The 26,635-nt window shown below is 36.5% G+C and overlaps 1 long non-coding RNA gene across 2 annotated transcripts; it reads left to right on the top strand.

Moving 5' to 3' along the window:
* The first annotated feature begins 18 nt into the window (after positions 1 to 18).
* Positions 19 to 26,635, top strand: LOC143672904 (uncharacterized). Of its 2 annotated transcripts, none has more exons than XR_013170096.1 (3): positions 19 to 153; positions 2,929 to 3,011; positions 25,939 to 26,635. It is a non-coding gene; the product is annotated as an uncharacterized LOC143672904 (long non-coding RNA). The 2 variants fall into 2 exon arrangements; XR_013170095.1 differs by lacking the exon at positions 25,939 to 26,635 and adding an exon at positions 8,439 to 8,550.

Raw genomic sequence — 26,635 nt, 5'->3', positions numbered from 1 at the left:
GTCGTTGGCATGGGCGGGGCGTGTCCTGCTGAGGAGAGGTCTGCTGGAGACCTGGGCAGTTTGAGACCCACAGCGAGGACTGGTACCCATGGACGCTGCCCACCCGGGGCCTTGAAGATGGAAGCCAACCCTGAGGCGATGCCGTGAATGTTGGTGGGTAATTTAAATAATCCCCTGGAAATTGTCTGGTAGTTCAGCAAACAATAACACCCTCTGACAGATGACTTTATCTTAGGAATTCAGGCCTTCAAAATTGTGCAAACAATACATGGGGAGTGCCGTAAACTAGAAAATATGTATGAACTGGAGCAGAAGACAACGGCCATACACACCACTTCCTAAAAGAGAATGAAGAAGCTTGATATTAGATGCACACTTTTTAAAAGCTTTACACAATTTTTATTCTAATGGCAGAAAGTTTTGTAACTATCATTTCACGACAGAATGTATACTGAGTCTCCTTCATGGTTAGTAACTTTATGTTGACAGTTTACTCGTGCGAACAAGAGAATTACTTCTCATTCAAAATCATTGCAAATGTTAATTTTTTCGTTATAAAATTAATTTTTAAACGTGCCTGATCCATATTGGGATATGTATACATACATATATATAAGTACATACATATATGTAAGTACATACATATATGTAAGCACACAAACATGCACCAGTTTTCAGGATGGCAGTGTTACTAGACAAAAGCAGTGGATTCTTTTGCCTGATACACTCACCCCATGTATCATTTGCACCAATTTTCATTCTTCCAGTATCCAAATCCTTTTTTTGTTTTCATTGTTTGTTTGTTTAGTTTTTGCTTATTTGTATATTTGATATCACAGTTCTTCAGTGATTTTTTAAATAAAATTACCAAGTGGTTGATGCTATCCAGTGAGTCTTCTTGCTTAGACTTAGTCCTCATTGCCTTCATTATACAGCACCAACTCAACTTCCCTTTAGTAATCAACATCAATCCCCCTGGCTTGTGAAATCTCATTCTCTATGCATGGATGAATATGTATAATATTGACAGACCTCTCCCACATTAATCTATGTTCATCTTGGATCTTAGTTTTTCTCAAATGCACACAGATGCCTGCCATTATATGAAAGTCCTGGCTACATTTGATTCATCATGGGAAAGGCAAATAGCTAAATCAAAATAATTAAATCACATCCCTGGGATATTTAATGTTTGGACTGACATAATGTTTCCCCATTTATAATTGTGAATATGAAACTCATGGACTGACTTTGTGTTATCAATCACTGAGCAAGGTGAATGTGCTGGGAATCTGAAAAGCTTCCTAGACAAAGAAAAACTGAATGAAAAGATGACAGAAATGCCAGGTTGCAGTTGTTTCCCTCTTGTATTTTTATCCATTAATAAGGATGAAGCCTGTTATAAGAAAGTCAATGTCTTCTTGATATAGAAATTGTATTTTGAGGGAATAATAAAAGCAAAACAATTATTTAAACATACAATAGAAATTCACAAGGGCAAGGGTACAGGGTTGGATTAGTGGTAATTGATTTGGTTATTTCTTACACCTCTAATGTGAAGTTTATAATACAAGTAAATGTTAAATTAATTGAAGAATCAAATCTTCTTTGACAAATGGAAGGAACTAAGTGCTTCATGAGAAAGAAGATGAACTGATATAAAAGGGAATTGAAATGCTAAAGGATAATCCATGAATATGTGATAAATAAATGTAGCCAATACATTTAGCTAATGTAGTTAATTAAAAAGGCAGTGACCTCAATGATATGCAACAATAAGTTACTACTGGACTTCAAGTACTATAGAATATATCCTGTGATTATGTTTTATCATAGGTGTGTATGTGAGTATGTGTCCTTATTACCAGACAGACTGCTGCATTGTTTCTTCTTTCCAAATTTGATATATACAAGCTAAACCAAGTAATACATACACCTATATTACTTTAGTACTACTTTGTCCCTCTTTAACCAATAGCACTGTTACCAAAATATATATTAAATTCTATTTTTACCACCAGAAATGTCAGTACTACCACCAGAACATTATAATATTTGAATATTTAAAGCGTCAGATGTAAATGAATCCAGTCTAACTATACTTTTTATGATTGGAAATGATATGAAGATATACTACAGCATTCCACCATTTACAGTATCAAGTCCTGTACTGATTCTCAGTAACACTGAGAATTCCAATGGTTGGGATGACTCTTCAGTAGTCCATTACTTAGATCTCATCCTCTTAAGGAACTCCTGGCCCTTGGGCAAAGTATCCTTCAGTGCACCTCTCATGGTTTCATTCCATAGACTGAAGATGAAGGGATTCAAGAGAGGTGTGATGACACTGGAGAGGATAAAGAGGATCTTGTTGAGATGCAGGCTGCTCTTCTGGGAGGGATGGACATAGACAAAGATGGAGATCCCATAGCCCATGGAGATCACAGTAAAGTGAGAGGCACAGGTGGCAAAAGCTTTGTGTTGACCTTGGCCTGAGGGCATCTTCAGATTGGTGGAAATGATGTAAGCATAGGATACCACTGTGGGTGAGAGGGGGCTGATGAGTAGGACAAGGGAGCTGTGGAAATTCAAAAACTCAATGGCATGTATATCAGCACAGGCCAAGTGGATGAATGGGGCACTGTCACAGAAAAAATGATCAATCTCATTGGGGCCACAGTATGGCAGTCCTGCTTTAAGGATGGTAGATGGTAGGATGAGGAGGAAGCTGCCTACCCAGGAGAGGATGGCAAGATGGACACAGAGTGTGCTGGTCACAAATGTAGGATATTGAAGGGGGCTGCAGATGGCCACATAATGGTCATAGGACATGACAGCAAAAAGGATAAACTCAGTGCATCCAGACAGAGAGAAGAAATAGGATTGGATGAAGCATTCACCAAATGAGATTCTATTCCTTTCTGACAGGAAGCCTGCCAGCATCTTGGGAACAGCACACGTGGTCGTTAATATTTCACTGAAAGAGAGATTGCTGAGGAAGAAATACATGGGTGAGTGAAGCCTGTAATCCACAAGGATCAGGGTAATGATGAGGGTGTTTCCAAGTACTGTCACCAAATAAGCCAATAAAAAATTTAAAAACAAGAGGCACTTTAGTGCTTGAGAGATAGGTATCCCAATTAGAATGATATCTTGCACCATAGTCCAATTCTCTCTCTCCGTGCTAGGTGGGGAATCTATTCTCTTAGGAGAACCAAAAAAAAAAAAAAAGAAAGAAGTTAGATATATTGTTCAGTAAAACAAGATATTCAAAGATAAAGGGAATTGGACAATCTTATTCATTCTATATCTACCAAGAATAAATTATATTACTGAAAATATGGCTCTGTTTAATTTTTCTTATAACTTTCCAGATAAGAATATATGAACTTCAGTGTTCTCAATTATAATGATATACAAAAACACCCTCAATTTCCTTTACACAGTTAATTTTAACCCCAACATTCTTATTTTTACCAAAAATGTAAAAAAGACAGTAAGTAAAATTTCCTTATATATATATAATTATTGGTGAAAATGCATTGTAAAAGAAAATATATTTCTTTTTATAAAGTATTATTGAATTTCATAGGTGATATTTTTCTTTTAAGTAAACTGGCATGAATCAATATTTAATATATTGTCCAATTAACACAAAGCCTTAATTAACTCTTCAAGGCACAGACTAATTGGTTTATACAATTTTACCTCTATTTTTTATCTATTTAGAGTAGAGAGTACACTGTAAAAAATTCCCCTTGCTGGAATGTAGAAATCACAATTAATTTACATTGTATCCTTTAGATACTAAAAGCAGTCATCCCTACAGAATTTAAATTTTTACTAATATTTTTGTTAATGTTTATTGTAGTCAATGTAGAGTAATCTTATTAAATAGAACTTTTAAATGATAATATAATGAATAGTTAAAGGGAATAGTTATATAATGGATTAAACTTTTAAAAGTCTTATTATTTAGAGAATGAATTCTAGAACAATCCAATAGCATTTTGTTGATTATTTCACCATATGTCCATAAATCTGTGTGGTTGCAGTAGATATTTATTTCTTGCCTTAGCCACAATGTATGTTACAATACTTCTCTACTTATGATATAAATTAGTGCCAGAGTTGGACTCACTTTATATAATTAAAATAAATTGGCAGAGTACACAGAGAAAACTCTGAATGTGAAAGTGATATGAATAGATTTGTCATATTAAATGAAGAATTTAAAAATAGCATGTGATTTAAGAGGGCAGGAAAACCTCAAAGGAGATCCCCAAGCCAAAAGAAATACAGGAAAATCAATTAGCAATTTAAAAAAACAAAAAAACAAGTAATGAATCACACCACTAAAACTAGCATATCAATTATATTTGTAAAAAATAGCGGCAGTTACCCAAGTATAACATTCAGAATGAAATAAATACAAAATTTTACTGTATGCAATTTGTATGAAACATATATAAATATAATGGATCAAAAAGTTTGAAAAAGCATTGGTATATATATGTTAAAATATAGGGAGTAATATATAATAATGAAAAAATAATCTGACATACTCTATGCTTAATGATCAAAACACCTGAGAGTGAAAAATATTAAGAAAAACATGGATATTATAAATAGTTGAAGCATTTGTAATAAAATTATGGAAATGCATGGAATATGAAAAGTGAGCTTGTTAAGTGAGTCAACAGAATGTAAGATTCTATTCCTGGGTTTTAAATCCTTATCTCAAAAATACTTCATAATTCATGCAAAATCCATTTGTACATATTGTAATTCCAATCAAGTACCAGTATGATCTCAATTTTCTGCCAATAGATCAAAGTAAATTAAATGAAATTCTGTGCAGTAACTATTATGATTTTAAAATCTACCAGCATTGGCTATATACTACTAAACTACAGCAACTTGGGACAACAATCCAAAAACTCATGGACATTTTTAACCATTCATTTTAATTGAGGTGAAAATTATAAGGAAGAAAGTTTTCAAATGACAGAATATGAGTTTCCAGTAGTGCCTACCCTGCCTAAAGAAGCTGCATTAGGTGACTGACCATTGAGGTAGGATAAGTACATGTAAAATGGAAAAAAGAGACTAGGCTTTCAAATATGGTTGTACTCTCAAATGATGTTATAATTAGAGTACTGCATGGTATTATGTGAGAGTTCAGCATAGGGGATGAAGGGAAAAAGAAAGATAGGGAGAAAGAGATTTTTCAGGGAATATGCAAAAAATATAAACTATAGACATAAGACCATTGCATGATGGTTAAGGAAAGTGATGAGAAAATACTGACTACTACAGAAACAAAACCATGTGTTGGTGTTTTCAAGCAAATTTGGTGAGATTCTGTGTGTTATTAAATTGTAAATATAAATTCCTTAAGGCTTATTTAAATGAATCTACCTGAGTGGTCAAGATTGCCCAACTTTCCCCAGCCTCTATCCTTCAAATAATTCTCAGACATTTGCTATGGGTCAAAACCATCTTTTCTTCAGAAGTAACATCTAGATGCAATTTTGTAAATATTCCCTGTAGACCTCTGGTCTCCTTTTCTAGGATATTTGACTTTTTCCTTAACAATCCCAAACCTTGCTTGACAAGATGTCTCCTTTGTCTGGTGTAATTTCCTAATCTGAGGAAAAGGGAAGAGAATGTCATGACTTTGATCCATTTTTCTTTCCTGTGGAATCATGGTTCAGAGCTGAGAAGATGTGGTTTGCATAGTAACTGCAGAGCCATAGCCTTTCTGAGATTGGGGTATAGTCAAACTAACACAAGTAAATTACTGCACAATCCTGGAAGGAGGTTTCACTGAGGAAAACAAGACTTTTAAATCAACACAGGGCTCCTCAGGGGCAACTTTTACTAATGGAATAAAAGCAAACTTGTTTCTACTCATCCTGCATATTTTGCTTTGTAAACTTATTAATACAACTATTCCATAGAAATGCCAGTACATGTAGAAAACTTTACTTTCCCAGGAGAATTTTTAAAAGCACTGGTCCAAGGAGTTTCAACTAATGTGAACATTTTTTCTAAACTGTTTATAGAGCCACAGAAGATATACATGTATATTATATATTTATGTATGTATAAATATATGTGTATGTATAATCTGCAATTATGCTACTTCAGAACTTCAGCTAGCTGTGCTTCAGAGATAGGGAAACAATTGCTCACTTATACAGAGTGATTAGAATGAATATACAAAACTATTTCAAAAACTGAAGTACCTGAATGTGAAATCAGGAAAAAATAATTAGATATGAGAAATAACAGAAGTATATAAATTAAAATTTGAGGAAAAATTACTCAGAGGTGTAAAATTTTAAGTTCTATGGTGAAATACCACTAAATTTTTTATGATACACATATAACTTGCTAATAATTATTGTATGTATTTGTATTCCCTGATTTAACCCTTGATAGCATATCAATTTTCTATATGACTAAACATTTCATTGCAATTTTTTTCATTCTTCTACTACCAAGCACTGATGATGACAGAAATATTCTTACCCTAGAGGGTTTGTGTGATTTTATGTAAATCAAGAAATAAAGAGTGCTGCCTAAGGTAATACAAGACATCACTAGTAGATGTATTGCCTAAGAAAAATATGACCAGTTGATAAGTATCTTGAATAAACTGGTACATTTGAACATGTGAATATGGTAGGAGAGAAAGGTGCTTGATGGAGAAAAGAAATAATTATAATTAGAAGGCAGCAGTAGTGAAAACATTTGGAATAAGAAATACCCAAAAATATAGAATTAAGACAAAAGCTGGCAGAAACTAATTCTTTAGTGCTCTTTCATAGCAATGATATGTATAAAGCAAAATCGTAGTGAAAACATTTAGAATAAGATATACCCTGAGGGCGGGCCATGATGTCTCAGCAAGCAGAGCTCTCTCCTGCCATGCGGGAGACCCAGTTTCAATTCCTGGTGCCTGCCCATGCAAAAAAAAAAAAAAAACCCAGAAATGTAGAATTAAAACAAAAGTTAGCAGAAACTAATTCTTTAATGCTCTTTCATAACAATGATATGTGTAAAGCAAAATCAATACTGCGTATAAATAAATTACCTCTGTGTTCAATTAAAATCAGCAAAATGATAATTTTGTATCACTATTCTATTCATAGATTGAAATTTGTTCTATATGTGGCCCAGTTTGACATAGACCCCTGATTTATTCCTAAGTTATTCCCCTTTTTACACCAGCCTTATTACTCATGAAGAAGACTCTACTACTGTAAGTTAACCTTATTTTTACTAGGATGTTTCCAAATATAGCAGTGACTGCAATTTTTGTCATGTTTCCTGATAGTAGCAGATTTGAGGGGATCCAATTCTCATCAAAAGTTTCCCAATATTTTCCATAGTGCATATTTTTTATCAGACTCCCCAATAATATTAACCAGAGTCAGCACTTCTCATAAAGAATTCACCAGTAATATACAGTGCCTCCATTTCACATGAGAAGTGTCCTCCTTCCTTATCTGAATTATCCCATATTATTGTGTCCCAATTCTTCATTTCCCAAAATAATGCTAGGGTCTTCACATCCCCCTGGAAGTTCTAAATATTTAAGTAGTGTCCCCATTCCTCATCAGAATCTCCCCAATAGTATACCGGTGCCATGATTCCTCATCAGAAATTTCCCAATATTATAGTATTTCTTCCAATTCCATTGCAACTTCATGAATAAAATGCCAGTTTTCCCATTCATCTTCAGAATTTTCCCAATATTATACTAGTGCCCCTTTCCTTATCCACAATTACCTCTTCTTGTGCTATTGTCTTCATTCATCATCTATACTTTCTAACATAACTTTAGTGCTTCCTTCATCATTAGAATTTTCATAACATGATAGTTCATTATAGAAGTTTCTATTTATTATGTAATTCCTCCAATTTCTGATTGGAAACTTATTGGAAAATATATGATAGAGATTGATGGCATATATTTCAGAACATCATCCAGTTCCATCCCCCTAATCCATATATTCAAAGCCCCTTCCCACATGAAAAAGTCAAATTTGGCATAGCCCAAATATGCCCTAAAGAATGGGAGAAAGATCAAAGTTGATGGTAAAGTTATACAGAGAAGGTTGGGTTTAACAACTGAGTTTGAGAGTTGAATCAGAATCAGTATACTGATATCTCTTTTAGTCTCCAGTACCTTAGAGAAGCTAGAAATAAAAACCTAAAATTGTGGAATTTTAACCCAAATCAAATCCTGAAATCTGTTCTACAACTAATTGTTGAGATGTACTTTGAAATTTATTGCTTTTTTGTATATATGATATTTTTCACAAAAAAAAAGAAAAAAGAGAAGGAAGTGTATAATAGAGAAGATAGGATTTAATAAATGAATATGACTGTTGAATCAACATATTTATATTTCTTTTGGTCTCCAGTGTCTTGGAGCAGATAGAAGAAGAAATGAAAAATCATGGAACTGTAACCCACGTAACCCAAACTTTAAAATCTGTTATATAACTGCTTGTTTAAAATATGGTTGGAAATTTATTGCTTTTTTGTATGTACATTATTTTTCACAATAAAAATGTTTTAAAAACAAACTCTGTTAAGGTATCAACACACTATCACCCAGAGCCTTGCCTCTTATAATCATTTAAGTAGCCATATCAATGGTGATATTTTGTGTACCTCGATTACCAAATCATGCCATGGACTATCAGTGACATCTTGATCACTGGAGATATATTCTTTAGTGCCTTTTTATCTAATCAGACTAGAAAACCAATTCCAAAATGCCCAGAGCCAACTCAGAAATCTTATCCTTAAGATTTTGTTTCCCTAAAACCACTCCCAGTACCAAAATCTTTATGAGACAGAGTTCTCCAAATTAATAAAACCAAGAGGATATTTGTGTAAATATGAAGAGATTTATTATGGAATTGCCCAAGCAATCATGGGATTAACAAGTCTGAATTTATTAGGACAGACTGCAAGTTGTGAACTTTGATGCAGCTTTTGATGAATTCCCCAGGGGAAGCTGTCTGGCCCATACAGAGAGAAATTCTTCTTTCTGACTGCTTTAATCCTCAGTTCTGGTTTTAAGAATTCCAACTGATTGGATGAGGAAACTCCTCTCATTTCTGAGGGTAAACTCCTTTGTTGATTGTAAATGCAATCACCTGACTATAAATCATCTATGAAACACTCTTACAATAACAAACAGGCCAGTGCTTGCATGTCCAAGCAACTGGACACAATAACCCAGTCAAGGCGGCATATTAACCATCTCAGGCACAGATCCAAGAGTAGCTAAATCAACCTTGACAAAAGATCTAGTTAAAGCTTGCTATATAGCCACATTAATCAAGATAGTGTGGTATTGGCAGAGGGAAAGACACAGATGGCAGTATAACAGAATAAAGAAACCAGAAATAGGCCCACACAGAGATGCCCAACTGCTATTTAGAAAAATTTCAAAAGAAATTCAAGACACTTTTCAGATAAGTTTTATTCTGGGTTCGCTCAAAAGCAAACCTGAAACAGGAGTATGGTGCTGGTAGTTGATCCCATGAGTTCAAATGGAGGGAGTGGGAATAGACTGACAAGGAAAGAGGGAGAGCTGATGGAGAATAATTGAGCTTTTTGCCACTAAGGGCAACTGGAATGAAATCTACCAGAGACCCTACACTGCATCTCATTATTGTCTCTCTAGCAAATGGAAGCTGGGGGGCATTTATCACCTATGCCTTTTGCCCTTTGATAGAGTTGCCCACAGGTGAGTTATATTCCCCACCTTGTCTTCATCTGCATTACATCTGTGAGTTAACCATGCTCCTGAGGCTTCAGAAGAAGCCATTGGTGCAGAAAAGCTAAAGATGTTGCTGGAAGTGAGGTGGAAAGTCATCGTTATCAGCTATGGGCATGTGTGTATGTGTGTGTATGTGTGTGTTGTGTGTGGGGTGTGTGTGTGTGTGTGTGGTTGGGAATGGGGAGGGAGGGTGAGGTACTGGAGTACAGGGCATTGATGGCATCTGCTGCAGTAACAAGACATCATCTATTCTATCAGCTTCTATTGTGAATAAATATGACTTTTTTTCCTTCACCTGCTATGCCAGTTTGAAGCTATTACATACCCCAGAAAAGCCATGTCCTTTAATCTTTATTCAATATTGCTGGGTGCGATCTTTCTGATAGCTTCCATGGAGATGTAACCCACTCAATTGTGGGTGATAACTTTTCACTAGATGGTTTCCATGGAGATGCATCTCCACCCATTCAAGGTGTGGTTGTTTACTGGAGTCTTTTAAAAGGGAACCATTTTGGAAAGACCCACCAGAGCTGACAGAGTCCATGCAGCCAGAGACCTTAGGTGAAGAGGGAAAATGCCGTCAGAGAAGGCTTATGAAAGAGAAAGCTAGCAAGCATCACCATATGCCCCCCCAGCTGAGAGAGAAACCCCGAACTTCATTGGCCCTTTCTTTGGAGTTAAGGTATTTTTCCCTTGATGCCTTAATTTGGACGCTTTCATGGCCTTAGAACTGTAAACTTGCAATGTAATAAATTCCCCCTTTTTAAAAGCCATTCTGTTTCAGGTATATTGCATTCTGGAAGCTTTGAACAAACTAAAACACCTGACTTACTCTTTAGCCTTTTTCCCAATTGTTTCAGTTATTTCTCAATTATTTTGAGTGTGAAAGGAGATGTTAGTTATTGCTCCTAACCCTATTCCTTCTACAAACCCCCAACCTAACCCTTTCATTAAGCCTAACCCTAATTCTAACCCTAACCCTAAATCCAACCCCAATCCAACCCTAAATCCAAACCCAAATACTAATCCTAACCCTCACTTTAATCCTACCGACTGCTTTTTTCATTAGCATGAGTCATTTCTTCCTGTTTCTTTTCTTGTGCACTGGACATTGTAAATGATATGTTCTAGGCACTTAAGATTCAGTGATTTTTGTTGTACCAGGCAGTTAACTAGATTAGAGACAAATTCTAAACTGTCTCCTCTATGGTGTACACAAGGGGAATTCTCTGCTCAGGTCTTTCAAGTCCTAGTTACTGCTTTTTTATCAGGGCCTCTAGGGTATCCTGACGTGGGTGAAGTTTAACTGTCAGCCAAGGATTGGGAGATTTTATTTGCAGATTTGGGAGTTCCCTCCCTTCCAGGGCCTCTCCCTGGTCTTTCTGGTTCTTCTTCCAGCCATGAACTCTTTCCTGATGCCTCAAGGCAGTAAGACTTCATCTTCTTTGACCTGAACCATTTGTGGGTTGAGGAGTACCCTTGAACAAAAAGCCACAAATTCACAATCTCACCCATTATACTTTGAGTAATTATTTAAGGATATACTGTTCTGTGATTTTTGCCTCCCTTTGGTTACTCTCCAGTGCCATCAAATAGCTTTTATATATGTATGAGAATATATACATATATATTGTCCAGACTTTATCATTGTAATCCTGGGGAGGTTGGTCCAACCATTACCAAGCTGGAACTCTCTGGAATCAACTGACCATTAAGAACTCTCAAGTTCAGAGGTTTCGGGGAGGGGAGAGCAATAAAGCAGGAGGAGGTGTCAGGGAAGTCTGAGCTATCTGCACATGCAATTTACTTGTGCCTTCTTGACTTCCTCCAGCCCAGTCTTTTGCCTATCATTTCCTCTTAATTATGGATTGCTACTGTGCATATCCAAACTTATGTCTTAGTGGATCAGATAACATCCAGGTTATGATGGACAACTCATATTTGGGGCATGGTCTAGTCTACAGTCTCTACTAGAGGTCAGCAGTAAATCAAGTGCCTTTTCTTAAAGGAAAATAGTTATTATCAAATGTGAATGTGTCTTTGCTCCAACACCTTCGGTGAGCCTGTTCTGTGATTCTTCTTTGAGGGGGTTTCCAGAGGCTCTGTAGAGCATCCTTATTTGTCATAAACACTAAGAGTACTTACTTAAGGCATTCTAAACTAACCAGTCACTAATTTTCTGGGAGGAGAGAATCCAGGAGCATTATGTTAGTGAAACTCCCTATATATAAGAAATTATTAGGCATTGGAAGAGTTAACCTTCTGAAGATAAAGCCTGACAGCAGATACTCAATCTATGTTAGAACAAATGAATGTATAAATAAATGAATAAATCACTATCATCATTACATGAATTTAGTATCAATCTTATATAAATACTATGTAACAAGAGGTCATTTATTCAATTCTCATACATTTTATCTATATATAATTCTGCCTCCCAATAAAGATTTGTGAAAGTAGAGAGCTTTCACTTGGAACTGGGCATTTGTAAAATGATCTGCAAACAGTATATTTTTGTATTATACATTCATCCATTCAGTATGCATTCTATGAAAGCACCATGCTGAGTGCTAAGAAAGTAAATATAAATGGCATTATCCTTGACCTCAAAAACTAAGAGTCTACTAGACAAAAGGCAGTGGGCACATTAAGCCAAACATTGAAAGAACAGGGCTCCAAGCCCTGTGTCTTGCTTCTAAAAACCTCTCTGCTTAACCCAGTAGAACTCTTCTCCCTCAAGGATAATGGGGCTCACTGGCCTTGCCACCATCCCACAAACAGGGTCTGAACTCCAGAAGAAAAACAGACAAATAAGGAATACTGTATACATCAGAAAAACATATTTTCAGATAACTCTTAAAGCCTAGTGTGAATGCCAAACAGCAAAAGTCATGGGAAAGTAGGGTATGGAAAATATGTCAGCCACATTTTCCATAGCTTCTGAAATGCTTTCTAGGCTCCCATTTAATGGTAAATAAATATGTAAATAGAAAAGCTGGGTATCCAATGTCCAGCTACAAAACAAATTCTGATGTCTGTCTGCCTGTAAAATATTTGTATATTTTATGCCCTCTGTTTATTCAGAGGAAAGGGAGAAAGAGTGGGAACAGAAAAGAGAGAAAGAGTGGGAACAGAGACATATAATTTAATTGATACAACAAATTTTGTCACATTTCCCTCCTTGGAAGAATTGCTTTTCCTTATGTTGCAAGCTTTAACAATTGTTTGGGGAAATGCAATGAGATCTTCTGATGACTTCTGTGTCCCAGATTTGTTCTCATTTTCATCTAATGTGTCTCTATCTAATGAAGATCATCATAGATCAGCTAATTCACCTCCTATATTCCATCCATTTCAGAAGACAACCCCACTCACAACTCACACTTAGAATGCTTTATCAATGCATAGTAAACAGTGGGACAATTTGAAACAAATGTTCATTGAGTCTTGGTCTTCAAAACAGTGATGTAAGATATCCCCTGGGAAAGTCTCCCCTTAGAAATAATTAATAAAAGGACAACTCTCACTTGCTTTGAACTCTTGAGGATGAGAGACTGGAAAAAGTCTCAACAAAAGTTCAGTTGAAGAAAAAAAGCCAAAAGAGAAGGTAGGAGATATGTAATTTGGACCTGCCAATCAAGTCTCCTCCCCCTCACTTGGGTCTGTGTAGCTAAAGAGCCACAGAGCAGCAGTGGATACTCTGGCCCAAGTACCACCTGCCATGGCCATACACCATACAGCCACTCACAGCAGTGAATTAGAACCCACAGGTATGCAAGTAGGGGACCTGAGGCACATAGACCCAGAGCAGGACCCAGGTACCTGGTGAGCACTTATGCACAAAAGGGCCCTCCAGGAAACAGCAGAGACCCATGGCAGTGCTCTTGGCAAGAGGAGCTCATACCCAAGCTGGTTTCTAATTGCCAGAGCACCTAAATGGAAAATGTGCATTTTGAACACTGACACCTTCTGGCTCCTAGTCACAGGATGCCTACTAAATACAGGAGACAGAAAACCTTCATGGAACAAAGGGAAAACTGAACTGTTTTAAGGCAGGATGGGCCCCAGGACTGAAAATAGTAATGAAAAGTGAGTACTGAGTGAGAGAGAATAGTTGAACAAATCAAAGGAGCCAGGAGGAAAATCTGTATGAAAACAAACAAAAAAACTCAGGATTCCCAGAATAGGAAAAGAAGAAAGGAAATCTTATCCTGGAGGTGAAACAATTGCATGTGAAAGGGCAATCTTAAAAGTTGCACCATTTGTCCATGGCAAAAAAGAGGTGCAGAAGACCTGAGAAAAGCTGAAAAATTAAAACATGGACTGCTCTAAAGGTTCAGTATAAACTAGACCAAGCATCAGCAAAGACCTTTAACACACGGCCAATATACAATAAAAACCTGGGTTAGAGTACTTAGACTGTCAGAGACTGTCAGAGTTAGCATATCAGTACAATCAGATGCCTAAATAACAGTGAAAACTTATGAGCCATACTAATAAACATACTAAGAAGATTAGGCTCATTCAAGGGAACAAATTAAAACTTCAGAGGAGGTGCAGGCTTTGGAACATCTCCTAATCAATTCAAGGAGTGGAAGTAAAATATGGATAGAAATAAACTACATATGGATATGGAGCTAAAGGATATTAATAAGATAATGTATGAACAAAAAAGAAGAATTAGAAAGTTAAAAAAACATTGAAATATAAAGAGGAATAACAATAAAGAAGATGAAAAACCACTAGAGGCACACAACAACAGATTTGAACAGGCAGAAGAAAGAATAAATGAACTAGAAAACAGGACACTCAAAATCAGACAATTGGTAGAGAAAAGAATAGAAAAAACTGAGCAAAGACTAAGTGCACTGTATGACAGCATGAAACATACTGACATGAATCATAGGAGTCCCAGAAGAAGAATAGAAAAGGGGAAGAAAGAATATTTGAGGAAATAATGGCCCCAAATTTCCCAACTCTTATGAAAGACATATTTGTTCAAGAAGTGTAATGGGCCCCAATCATGATAAACCCTAATAGACTTACTACAATACACATATTAATCAAAGATAAAGAGTGAATTCTGAAAGCAGTAAGAGAAAAGTGATTCATCACATTCTAGGGATCCTCAGTAAGACTAAATGACACTTTCTCATCAGAAACCAGGAAGGCAAGAAGGCAGGGTATGATATATTTAAGGTACTGAATAAGAAAAACTGCCAGCCCAAAATTCTTTAGCCAGCAAAACTGCTCTTTTTTGTGCTTTGTCTAAATAAACAAAAACAAGAGTTCATCACCAAAAGATCTTCCCTAAAGGAATTTTTAAAGAGAGTTCTTCAGGTTGAAAGAAAAAGAAGAGAATGGCTTGGAGCAGTAAGAAGAAGTGAAGGTCTTCAATAAAAGTAATTAAATGGGTACATGCAGAACCAAATAGTATTGTATTTTCAATATACAACTGTACTTTTTAATGTCTATAAAACTTGGAGTCAATTGAATAATAAATAATCATATTTCCTGGTAATGGACACACAAAATATAAAGAGGTAATGTGGGATAAAAACAAAATAAAAAGGGGAAATGTAGGATTATGGGAGCAGAGAATGTGTATGCTATTGAACTTAAGTTGTATCTTTCAAAATTCCAACAGCCTTCTTTGCAGAAATGGAAAAAACAAAAATCAAATTTAATTGGAAAGTAAGGGTTCCCAAATACCCAAAACTGTCTCTAAAAAAAAATAAAGAAGTTGAAGAATCCACTCTTTTCAATTTTAGAACTTATTACAAAGCTACCATGGTCAAAACAGTGTGGTACTGGTATAAGGACAGATTCACAGAACAATGGAATCAAATTGAGAGTTCAGAAATAAGACCCTTATATCTAGGGCCAATTGATTTTTGCCAAGGGTGTTAAGTTCACTCAATTGGGAAATAATAGTTCCTTCCATAAGCAAAAAAATGAAGAAGGACCCCTATCTCACATCATATACAAAATTAACTCAAAATGGCTCAAATACCTAAATCTAAGAGATAGGATTATAAAACTCCTAGAAGAAAATAAAAGGAAGTATCTTCTGGACCTTGTGTCATCCAATGGTTTCTTAGACCTTACACCAAAGCACAAGCAACAAAAGAAAAAACTAGATAAATGGAACCACATAAAAATTAAATACTTTTGTGCATCAAGTGCAAGGACAACATATAAAATGGAAGAAAATATTTGGAAACCACATATCTGATATGGGTTTAATTACAAGAATCCCTAAAGAAATTCTACAACTCAATAACAGGAAGACATACAACCCAATAAAAAAATGCTCAAAACACTTGAGAAGATATTTCTCCAAAGAAGATATACATGTGGACAAAAATCACATGAAAAGATGCTCAACACCATTAGGGAAGTGCAAATTAAAAGCACAATGAGATACTACTTCACAACCACTAGAATGGCTACTATTAGAAATATATCATGACCGTGTTGGAGAGGATGTGGAGAAACAGAATACTCATCCATTGTTGGTGGGGATGTACAATGGTACAGCTATTGTGGAAAACAGTTTAGCAGTTCCTCATAAAGCTAAGTGTAGAATTACCATATGACCTGGCAATCCTATCTCTAGGTATATACTCAAAAGAATTAAAAGCAGGCACTCAGACAGATTTGTTCCAGCTAATGTTCATAGAGGCATTATTCACAATGACCAAAAGATGGAAGCAACCCAAGTATCTGTCAAGTGAGGAATGGTTAAGCAAAATGTGGAACATACATCCAATCAGATATCATGCAGCTTTAAAAAGGAATGAGATTCTGATACATGCCACAACATGGATGAACCTTGAAGACATAATGTTGAGTGAAGTAAGCCACACACAAAAAGACAAATATGATATTATCTCACTGACATAAAAGAATTAGAATAAGCAAATTCATAAAGTCAGAAACTAGAATAGAGGTTAGCAGAGGCTGGGGAGGGCTAGGGAATGGGAAGTTAAAGCTTAATTGGTACAATTTCTCTGCAAGTGATGGAAAAATTATGGTGATAGATAATGGTGATGGTAACACAACATTGTGTAATTAACACAACGTTGAATTAGATACCTGAATGTGGTTAAAGGGGGAAATTTTAGGTTGTATAAATATTACTAAAATAATTCTTAAGGTGGATTTAAAACAGGAAAACCTAGATTTAAATAGCAGCTCACTTACTACAATCAGAGATAAATTTAAGCTTTTTAACTTCACTTCATCAAAGAATTATAGTGATAAAAAATGAGTAATGTGTGCGAATATTTTTGTTAACTATGAAAACAAGAAAATGTTACTGTTAATTATTTTATGACAAAATTAAATAAATCTTTGTTTAAATGGAAAAAAGATTTATCAGTATATTAGTTCCAATTAAAATGTATGAATTTTAATTACATAAAATTTTGTAAATACCCAAAAGAAGAAGAAAGTAAAAATAACCAGTGTCTCACATCAGGAAGTAATCACAGTTACTATTTCTGGGCAAATTTTTCCAAACTTTCACATATATATTCTTATTTTTATTTCATTCTTATCTTGTTTTGCATTGTTCTAATATTCTATACATAACTTGTGACCTTATTTTTACCTTTTATTACAACTGAGATTTCCAATTTGTTTAAAAACTGCTCCTTATTTTTAGGGACTACATAACTTTATATCAAATGGATATTCTGTTGTTCATGGCCATTTATTAGATTCATTAGCTATCATTTCCAAGTTGCCAGCTGCAATAAATAAGCTGTGCTTAACACCTTTGTGCATAGAATATTCCTATGTATGTCCTTATGACAGACAATTACCCAAGAGGGCAAAAGCATGTCTGCTTGCTGGTCTACTGACTACACTGTGAGCTCTTGAAGGCAGACTGCATGTTTTTCTACCTCTGTTCCTCCAGGACTCAGCATGCAGCTTGACTTAGAATAAGCAAACAATAAATGCTTGTGATGAGACTAAACCAGCCAACTATTCAGGTACCCAGACAGCACCCTGAAGCAGATAAGTAGATGATGAAAAGCAGTGCTAAAGACTCAGCAAAATGTGCCAAGCAGTTACTACAGTCCCTGGATTTCTGATGACAACCTTCTCAGTAGCAGATGAGCTGAACCATGAAAAAGCTTTCTTGTCCTTGGCAATACACTAGTCTATTTCTGAGTAGATGGGCTATTAGGGGAATTCCTCTTCCAGGGACAGGCAAGTCACAATCAGGTGAGGGTCCCATAGGTATCTCTGTGTCTCAACTTCCTTGAACCAGATAAAGGGACTTGTTAAAATGCCCACAAATCTCCCTGAACTTGGCTATGGACCATGAGAGATCAGTTTTCATAGCTATCTATCTGTCCCCCCACACCCACTTGCACTCTCCACCCCCCTTATGAGCTCTTTGAAAGAAGGGGTCAAATCTTACCCATCTGGGTTTCTCCAGCACTTAGCACAGTGCCTGGAACAGAATGTGTAGAATTCAAACTTGAACTCAATCTATAGGATTCCAAACCCTGGAATCTTCCATTTGGTTGAAAAACATTTATTGATGTCTGCTCTATGCATAATCCTATGCTACCTGCTTTGGACCAGGGGGACGCAAAACAGAAAAGGTAGCCTTGTGGCAGCTAGACAATACTTAATGTATGTGAATAAAAATTTGGCTTAAGTTAGAGAAGATGGATAAATAGCCCAAAGATACTGCTGAAATAAAAAGCTAACAGACTCCATTTGGCTGGAAAATAATCACGTCTGACTCCTCATCAAATGCCCAGAAAAAAACAGTCTCACTTCTTGAACATATTTAAACGACTTGAGCATATTGGTGGCAATGAGAGCACAGCCTACATTCCTTTCTCCCACCAGGAACATTTGGAATTGCAGCAGCCACACCAACCATTGATCCAGGATGTTAATAGCTTTGATTGTGCCCTGTTTTGTGTCGCTCCAGGAAGGTGAAGCCTGACTTCCTGATTGCTGTGATTAATTGGGGGCAGTCCCCTCAGGTGTGCACTGTCATCATTCAGGACTGTGCCTCCTCCCACCCTCTGCAAATCAGCCACATCTGAATAAGTGGCTCGAGTTCTCTTTGACACAGAGAATCCCCAGAAACATGGAAGAGGGTCAATCTGTGACCCAGGAAGGAGGAAATTCTCTAAACAAAAAGCAATGTTCATGATCAGGTTCAGTTTAATCAGCCAAGTTGGGAGAAACAGGAATAATTAAAAACCTTACAAGCTCCCTGGGGTACCAATTCTCAGGACAGCCCCCTCCTCTTCATCTACCCAACACTCCACTGCATTTTGCTTATCCTGCTTGCCTGCTGGTTTTCACAGCTAAAAGCCAAAATCTGTCCCCACCTGAACTCTGCATTGTGCATCCTATTACTTTGACTTGCTACTCATTCTAGGTGTGTAAAATGCAGATTTTTGGGGGAGATGTAGTTTCTCCTTGAAGCAATGAAAAAGTTGAGGTAAAGGATATTGGTGATGGTAGCATAATATTGTGGATATGATTAAAATTATCAAATTGCACACTCAGAAGTGATTAAAATAGGACCTTTTGAGTTGTAGATATAGTACTACAATAAAAAGTAAAGATATAAAAAATATATTAAAATGACCACTTCATTACTTTGCTCTAAGGATGAAATGTCTTAACAGGTTTACACTGGCAAGTGCCTAGTAGGTGCTCAAAAAAATGTACTCCCTTTCCTTGTTTTTATTTTTAACTTTGATTTTCAGCCCCACCCTGAAACATTCTTTCCTCTCACTACCAATAAACTTTTTCCTCAATACATTGTTTAGTACTTTGTTCTCATCTAGCCTAATAAAAAATATCAGGGCCTGATACAGTGTTGGGCTCTTATTGGGTGCTCAGTAAACATTTCATAGCAAAAGAGTTTCCCAGTTTATGTAAGAAAATGAAATAATATAGAGAGAGGGCTTGATACTTAGTAGACACTCAGTTACTAGGACTTATATTTGTCATGTCTGTTGCTAAGCTCTGTGCCATGCCCTCTGGAAGCTCTCAAACAAATGCTTTGACCTGCACTAGAGGGTAAAGAGACTGCGATTGAGATAGCAAAGGGCATGACAAAAGCACTGAGAAAGAGAAACACAGTCTGTCTGAGAACACTTCCAGGAGCTGAACACTGCATCATCCAACAGAAAGGGTGAGCGCTTCAACACAACCAGTGACAGCATGCATAGGAGAGCTCCTGGGGCAAGATGGCAAGTGTCTGTAGACTGTCAAGCTCAGTTCTGCTGGAGAATAAAGTATCTGTTCATTGAGAATGGAAAATAAGTTAGCGAGTTAAACAGAAGTGATCATGAAAGACTGTGTTAGCTGGTATAAAAAGTTAGGGCTTTGTTCTGAAAATGACTGGGGAATCATCACAGGATTATGAGTAGGGAGTGACAGTCACCCTTCATTTAAAAATTCATTCATTCAGCAAATCTCTGTTGAAGCCCAATAATATGCTCAGAGCTTGTTAGTTTTGGGTGATACAAAGATGAAAAAGACAAAGTCCCTTTCCTGGATACATTTAGAATTGCATTTGTGGTATGGAATTTATAAGTGAAAGTTAGTTTCAAAGGAAATATTCCTAATGCTCCACATTTTGTGTGTTTTTCCTTTGTAAAATGATAGTTATAAAAGATTGCAAGTTTCACAAATTCTGGAGAATAAATGCAAAGTATGCTTTAAACTGGTGGCCTTATTATACAGTGCTTAAAAGTAGGAGCTGTGAAGTAAGAGACTTTCATTCAAAGTCAATCTTCACTAATCATCATATACCACTAATTATGTTTCTTACATGAATTTATGTTAATTAACTTTTCTACACTTTTCTAACTATAAAATGGGACTACTGATACCTAACTCTAAATTGAAAATGAAAATAATGTGAATTACCTGGCAGAGCCTAGCACATTGACATTTTCAATAAATAAATGGCAGACACATACATATATATTCATATATATGAACTAGTGTTTGGGTTATGCTATTAATGTTTTCAGAGAGAGTAATGCATATTTGATAATTATTTGTTCTGATACTTCAGATAAGCACTAAGAAGCCAAAATCACAGGCAGAAAGCATGATTTATTTTCCTCAAAGGATACCTTTGGCATATCTAGCTATATATAAATGCATGACTTGTAATGATATATAAATGTCTGACTACTCAATAAATACATTGCAAATATCCCACAGTTGGGCATTGGATTTCCTCAATATATGTTTAAATTAATATTTTAATATAATTTAATGTAAATGGTAATCTAATAAATATTAATCTAAGCCAAACTTTAGTGAATTACTTACTAGGAAGAAGCAATGACTTGTGATTGCTTTGGAAATATGAAATATTTATGTATTGAGTGTTATCTGTAGAATTAAAGCTTTCTCTGCTCCTGAGATATCCCTTCAACTAAAGATGTGCTAATAACATTACACATGTTGAAGGGGCAGGGGAGAGTCAGAAAGAATATTTTATCTTGCATCTCTTTCCATCCAGTCTCAGATCCCCTTTATCCCAACATGAGACTTGGCTTCACATTATATCTGCAACAACTCAATTTTTGCTTAAGACACTAGAAAATCAGAATAGCTGGGTCTTGCTTATAATCATAACATAACAAGGAGAAAACAAAGATGGCCAGCATATCTACTGTTAATAAAGTAGGTTAATAGGATAGATTTTGCTTTTCAACAAGATTTCATGACTTTTGTTACTGGAATGAGTTTGTTCACAGGAAAAAATAAAACTAGTCAATATTTATACCCTCAAGCAAGGTTCTGTACCAAAAACATGAAGTAGGAAACCATCCAATAACTTACCCAAACTAGTACCTTGGGTCAATAATGCCAATAACGTGCTAGACAGTGAGACTGGGTGGTCGGAGAAGTCGCTGTTGTTAACCACAGCCTTAACGCGTGGGGTTAAGTAATGCATTTCTGTTCTTCAGAATGGAAAGGCACTAAGAATATGGCAGGGTGTTAAAACCTAGTCCAGTGATGGCTGTGGGACACCAAACCACCTCTGGCTAGTGTCCCCCATGGGAGTGTGATCCTCCAAAAAGCAAGTTAAAGGAACACAGAGTCGAAGTTTGACTCACCACTGAGCTTTTATTTAGCTGAATGAGGTGAAAGTTCAATTACAAGGAAAATAAAACTGATTAGCTTGGAGGTTGTGAAGGAGAGGAAAGAGAAAAGAGAACATTTGCCAAGAAAACACTGGAAAGGAAAAGAGAAAATTCTCTGGTAGACATTTTGACAAGGTTTGGATGTATGGTGTGATGAACCAACAAAATCTTTGGTAAAATGTACCTTATTTGATGATGTTTCTTATGGCAGCCATTAATGCTCCTACTGATACACAGTTCTCTTTTCTTAAGGCACATGAACCTGCACTCTTTGTGCCTACTTTGTAGTTAACTGGCTAGGGCCACATGATTGGTTCCAACCAATAAGTGTGAGTAGAAGTAATGTGACTTTTCCAGGCCAGTGCTCTTCATTATTGGTGCAAGACCTGATAGATGTTTTTGTGTGTGTATTTTTTTTAATATTCTAGGTGGAGGCTGTATTGTCAGCCTGTGTTCCAGAATGAAAACAACATGGAGCTGATCCCCAGTAGACATACAACATAAGTGAAAAATAAATGTGGGGTTGTTTTAAGCCATTGAAATTGGACATTGTTTGTTACTATAATATAACAGTCTACACTGACTGATACAATTCTAGGGCTCCAGAAGGGAATGGAATGAGAATATTGCTTGCTCAAAGAAGCTCAGGGACATGCAGGTTGATTTAAGTAAAAGGCACTAAAATTTTAACAGGGTAAATTTAAGCAGCAGGATCCCTGGGGGAACTTCAGGTTAAAGACCTGAGCAGAATGAACCAAGAGTCAATTCGGTGTGAGATTTAATTTCCATTTTTTGTTGTTTTTTTTTTCCTTTTTAATGAAAAGAATGCTTTTATATTGAATTTATACATGAGGCAGGCCCATTTAATCCTCAGAACAGCCCATGAAATCAGTGCCTTCTTGCAGCCCAGTCTACCCCACTTTGTCAGATAGACAAGGTGTCTACATCCTAGGGATTTAACCAGAGAAGACATATGATCTGTTAATTCAAACAGGAGCAATATCAGGAAAGAAGAACTAAGAAAGGAATAGGAAGGCTCACAATATATCAGAGAAGAAAGAGATTACCCTGAGCAGGAAAGGGTGATGGGGAATCTGAGACATAGTGCCAAAGGTACAGGGATGTGAGCAGGAGCTCTAAGTATAAACAGGATTTTTACAAATGTAGAGAAGAGTTTCAAAGGAATTCAGGGAAGGAATGATGGCAGGGCCTGAAACATGGTAGTAGGAAAATGTAGGAAATATTTCAGGATTAAAGAATATCTGAGTGTTGTTAGGTATATTATAAAACTTTTATTAGACCTTAGAACATGTTGAAGAAGTTTAATGAGCAGTAGAGATAACAGGTATTTTGGGGGTAGGTTCATGGGGGATAGACAGGGACGTGTGGTAGATTTAGAATTCATTGTGAATTCATGGAGGAATTTTGAGGGAAGAGTGATCTTATAAAATTAGGGCACTGAAAGTCTGCAAAGTATAAGCACCACCCCATACAATGTGGACTCAGACTACATGAGTTTGAATAGCAGCCATGAAGGGCAACCTCTAAGATGACGTCCAGCAGTCCTTATCTCCTGGTATTCATGCTTTTATGGAATATCCTCTTCTTGACTATGAACTGAACTTAGTGACACACCTTCAGCAAACAGAATGTGGCAGAGATCTGGGGACAAAAAGAAGATTGTGGTTTCTATCTCAAGCTCACTTGTGCATGCACCCATGCTCATTCTCTCTCTCTTCCTCTTCCTCATGTCTGTCTTTCTATCTCTCTCTCTTCTTCTCATTACTTACACTGGGGGCTGTTGCTGCTATCACATGAGGAAACCCTGCAGAGAAGCCCACACAGTGAGGGACCAAGGCCCACTAACAACCATATAAGTGAGCTTAGAAGTGAATCCCCAACCTCCCACAGTCAAACCTTCAGATGAGACTTCAGCCCTGGCCAGCAGCTTGACTTCGGCCTCATGAGACCCCTTGAGGAGAAGTCACCAGTGATGCTGTGCCCAGATTCCTGATCCACAGAAAGTGTGAGGTAATTAGGGCTTGTTATTTTAACCTGCTAACTTTGGAACTAATTTTTAAATTCAGCAACAGATAAGTAATACCTGCTAGTCCATATGGCCAGTTCCCTCAGTCAAATTACTTAATCTCTCTGGACCTTGGATTCCTCATTTGTAAAATGACTTTAATAATATGATTAGACTTATGAAGGTATTGAGTTTTAAATGAGATTATACATTTAACCTACTTAGAACAATGCTGAGAACACAGCAAGTCCTCAATAAATGTTAGCTATTGTTTTTAATATATTTAAAGGACAACCATTAGCATCTGGTATATACAGTCACAACTGAGATAGGCACTCACTCAGGTGTTGAAGAGTTGCACATGTAAAAGAAAATAATTTAAAATTTTGAGCAATAAAGATAATTTGACTGGATAACAGAGCTAAGGATTGAAGTGGGGGCTTGAGGAGTCATTAAGGTGTCTAAGACTCTATTCTCTATGATTACCAGGTTCTTATGTCTTGCATCTCAGCTTGCTCTTTAGGTTGGCTGACAACATCACAGACAAATATTCACAGCAACCTCAGATCTCATGAGCTCAGTACAAATTCAGGGAGACAGAGCTTCTCCTCACCCAATCATTGATCTCAGGGTCTCACACTGAGTGGGATGAATGAAATTCCATGAGCCTTTAAACTGTTGATTCTTTCCCTAACCACTCTGTATAAAGTAGAGCATTTCCAAAATAAAACCGCCCTATTATGGGACACAATATCAGAAAATATTTTCTGTTTTTCTCAATCATTATCTGTTCCCCATATTATAATGTAAGTTATACTGAGGCAGTGAGTTTGTGTGTCTTTTTCACCATGGATAGAACAATTCTGTCAAATAGTAGGAACACAAAATATTTGGGAATGAATGAATGAGTGGATAAGTGAGTGAATTGATGGTGAATCCAACAATAAATAAAACAGATTCTAGTTGCTGTGCATATGGAGCTTACATTATAGAGGGAGGCAAAATGGACCATAAGACCTTAGGATATATTCAAGAGTAGATGACACAATAAATTCAGTAACACTCAAAAATATTTCTGCACAACAAATTCCCACCAACCCTTCCCCTGCTTAAATAAATAAATAAATAAGTTAGAGCTTAAGATTTTCTAGTACCTAAAACCACAATTCTGAGCAATCTAGATCCTCTTATATCTTCACTTCCTTGTGAGAGCACTTTCTCTTCAACTTATGTCTTGTTTCTTCCTGAATTGTGATCCTATTCTGTCCATTTGACAAAGGAAGACCACCTTAGCTGGAGAGGGGAAATAGGGCCTTGTAGAAGGTGTGTGGTGGTGATGTTCTCATGCTCAATTCTAGGTGGGGAACAGATTCTTGTGCATTTTAACAGCAGTAATTCATTTCATGTAGTGTTGAGCCCTAATCTAGGGCAGGAGTTGGAGCATTAGTGGTCTGTAAGCTGTTTCCACATGACAATGATATATAGGAAAAAGTAGAGAACAGGTCTAAATGGGAATTGTGAAATTTGTGTGGTCTCACAACAGCCTTCTGAAACAGGCATGAACATCCATGTGTGACAGAAACGAAGATTGATGCTCAGAGAGGTTAAAGCACTGCACACATTTATGTAGGTAGTAAGTGTGAGAAGCAGACTCCTAGTACTGGTCTGACTCCAAAGTCTATGTTCTCCCTCTTAAGTTTGTAATATAGGGATAGCACTCATGAGTATTCACTTAATCCATAGGAAACTGACATTACAAGCTCTACCCACTGCAGGTACACTTATGGATGCTTGAATCTCTGCTTGAGAGATTAGTAGGTAGTCATTTCCCTTTTAGTCTTATTCCACTAAATAACAGAAAGTATATAGGAACATAATTATATAGGTACAAGTAGATTACCAAATTCCACAATCACTAACATGACCTCTTGCCATTCCAGGATGGCATCATGAAAAACTGGTCCCCACTGGAGTACTCCTTCACTGACTCAGCTCTTTACTCAGAGCACTGCTACTCTTCAGATAAGAATGGATCTCACTCCTTGAGGGTCAAGATGAGCCAAAGGGATTCCAGGCTGAGACCCATGTACAGTTTCACCACCACATTCAGCTCCCATTCACTAGAAAATAGCAATATGTTGAGGTCGCTGGATCTGGAAGAGAGTCTGACATCACTTCACAATATGGAGACAAGTGGTCCACCTCCAAAGTGACAGAAATCTAGTCTATCCTGTATCATCTTCAAAGAGATTTTATTTAGAGAGCAACTGAAGGTCCCTGCAAGTAGAAGTTCAGCAGATCCAACCAGTTTCACTCCAACAATTCTCTCTTAATTAGAGAAAAAGCACAGATTTGTGGCCCCTTCTCTTTTAAAAAGTCATGGAATCTTCATGCAAATTTATTCACTTTCTTCTTTGCAAATATCAATTTTGTGCTAAAGAGTGGCAGTCTTGGTAATATTATAAAAGTTTCTGCTATATAGTTTCAAAACACAATGACTGTGTTACTCTCACTACATGTTTTCATAACTAAATGCCCACTCAAATAAGCCCTCACAAGAAAGTCACATTCCTTTTATTAAGATTTAAGAGTGGACTAATATAAATATACTCTCTACTTTGGTACAGATCAATAAAA

This window comes from Tamandua tetradactyla, assembly GCF_023851605.1.
Source record: "Tamandua tetradactyla isolate mTamTet1 chromosome 22 unlocalized genomic scaffold, mTamTet1.pri SUPER_22_unloc_1, whole genome shotgun sequence".
NCBI classification, from domain to species: Eukaryota; Metazoa; Chordata; class Mammalia; order Pilosa; family Myrmecophagidae; genus Tamandua; species Tamandua tetradactyla.
The sequence above is the reverse complement of the archived record's forward strand: the minus strand, read 5'-3'. Positions and strand labels throughout refer to the sequence as shown.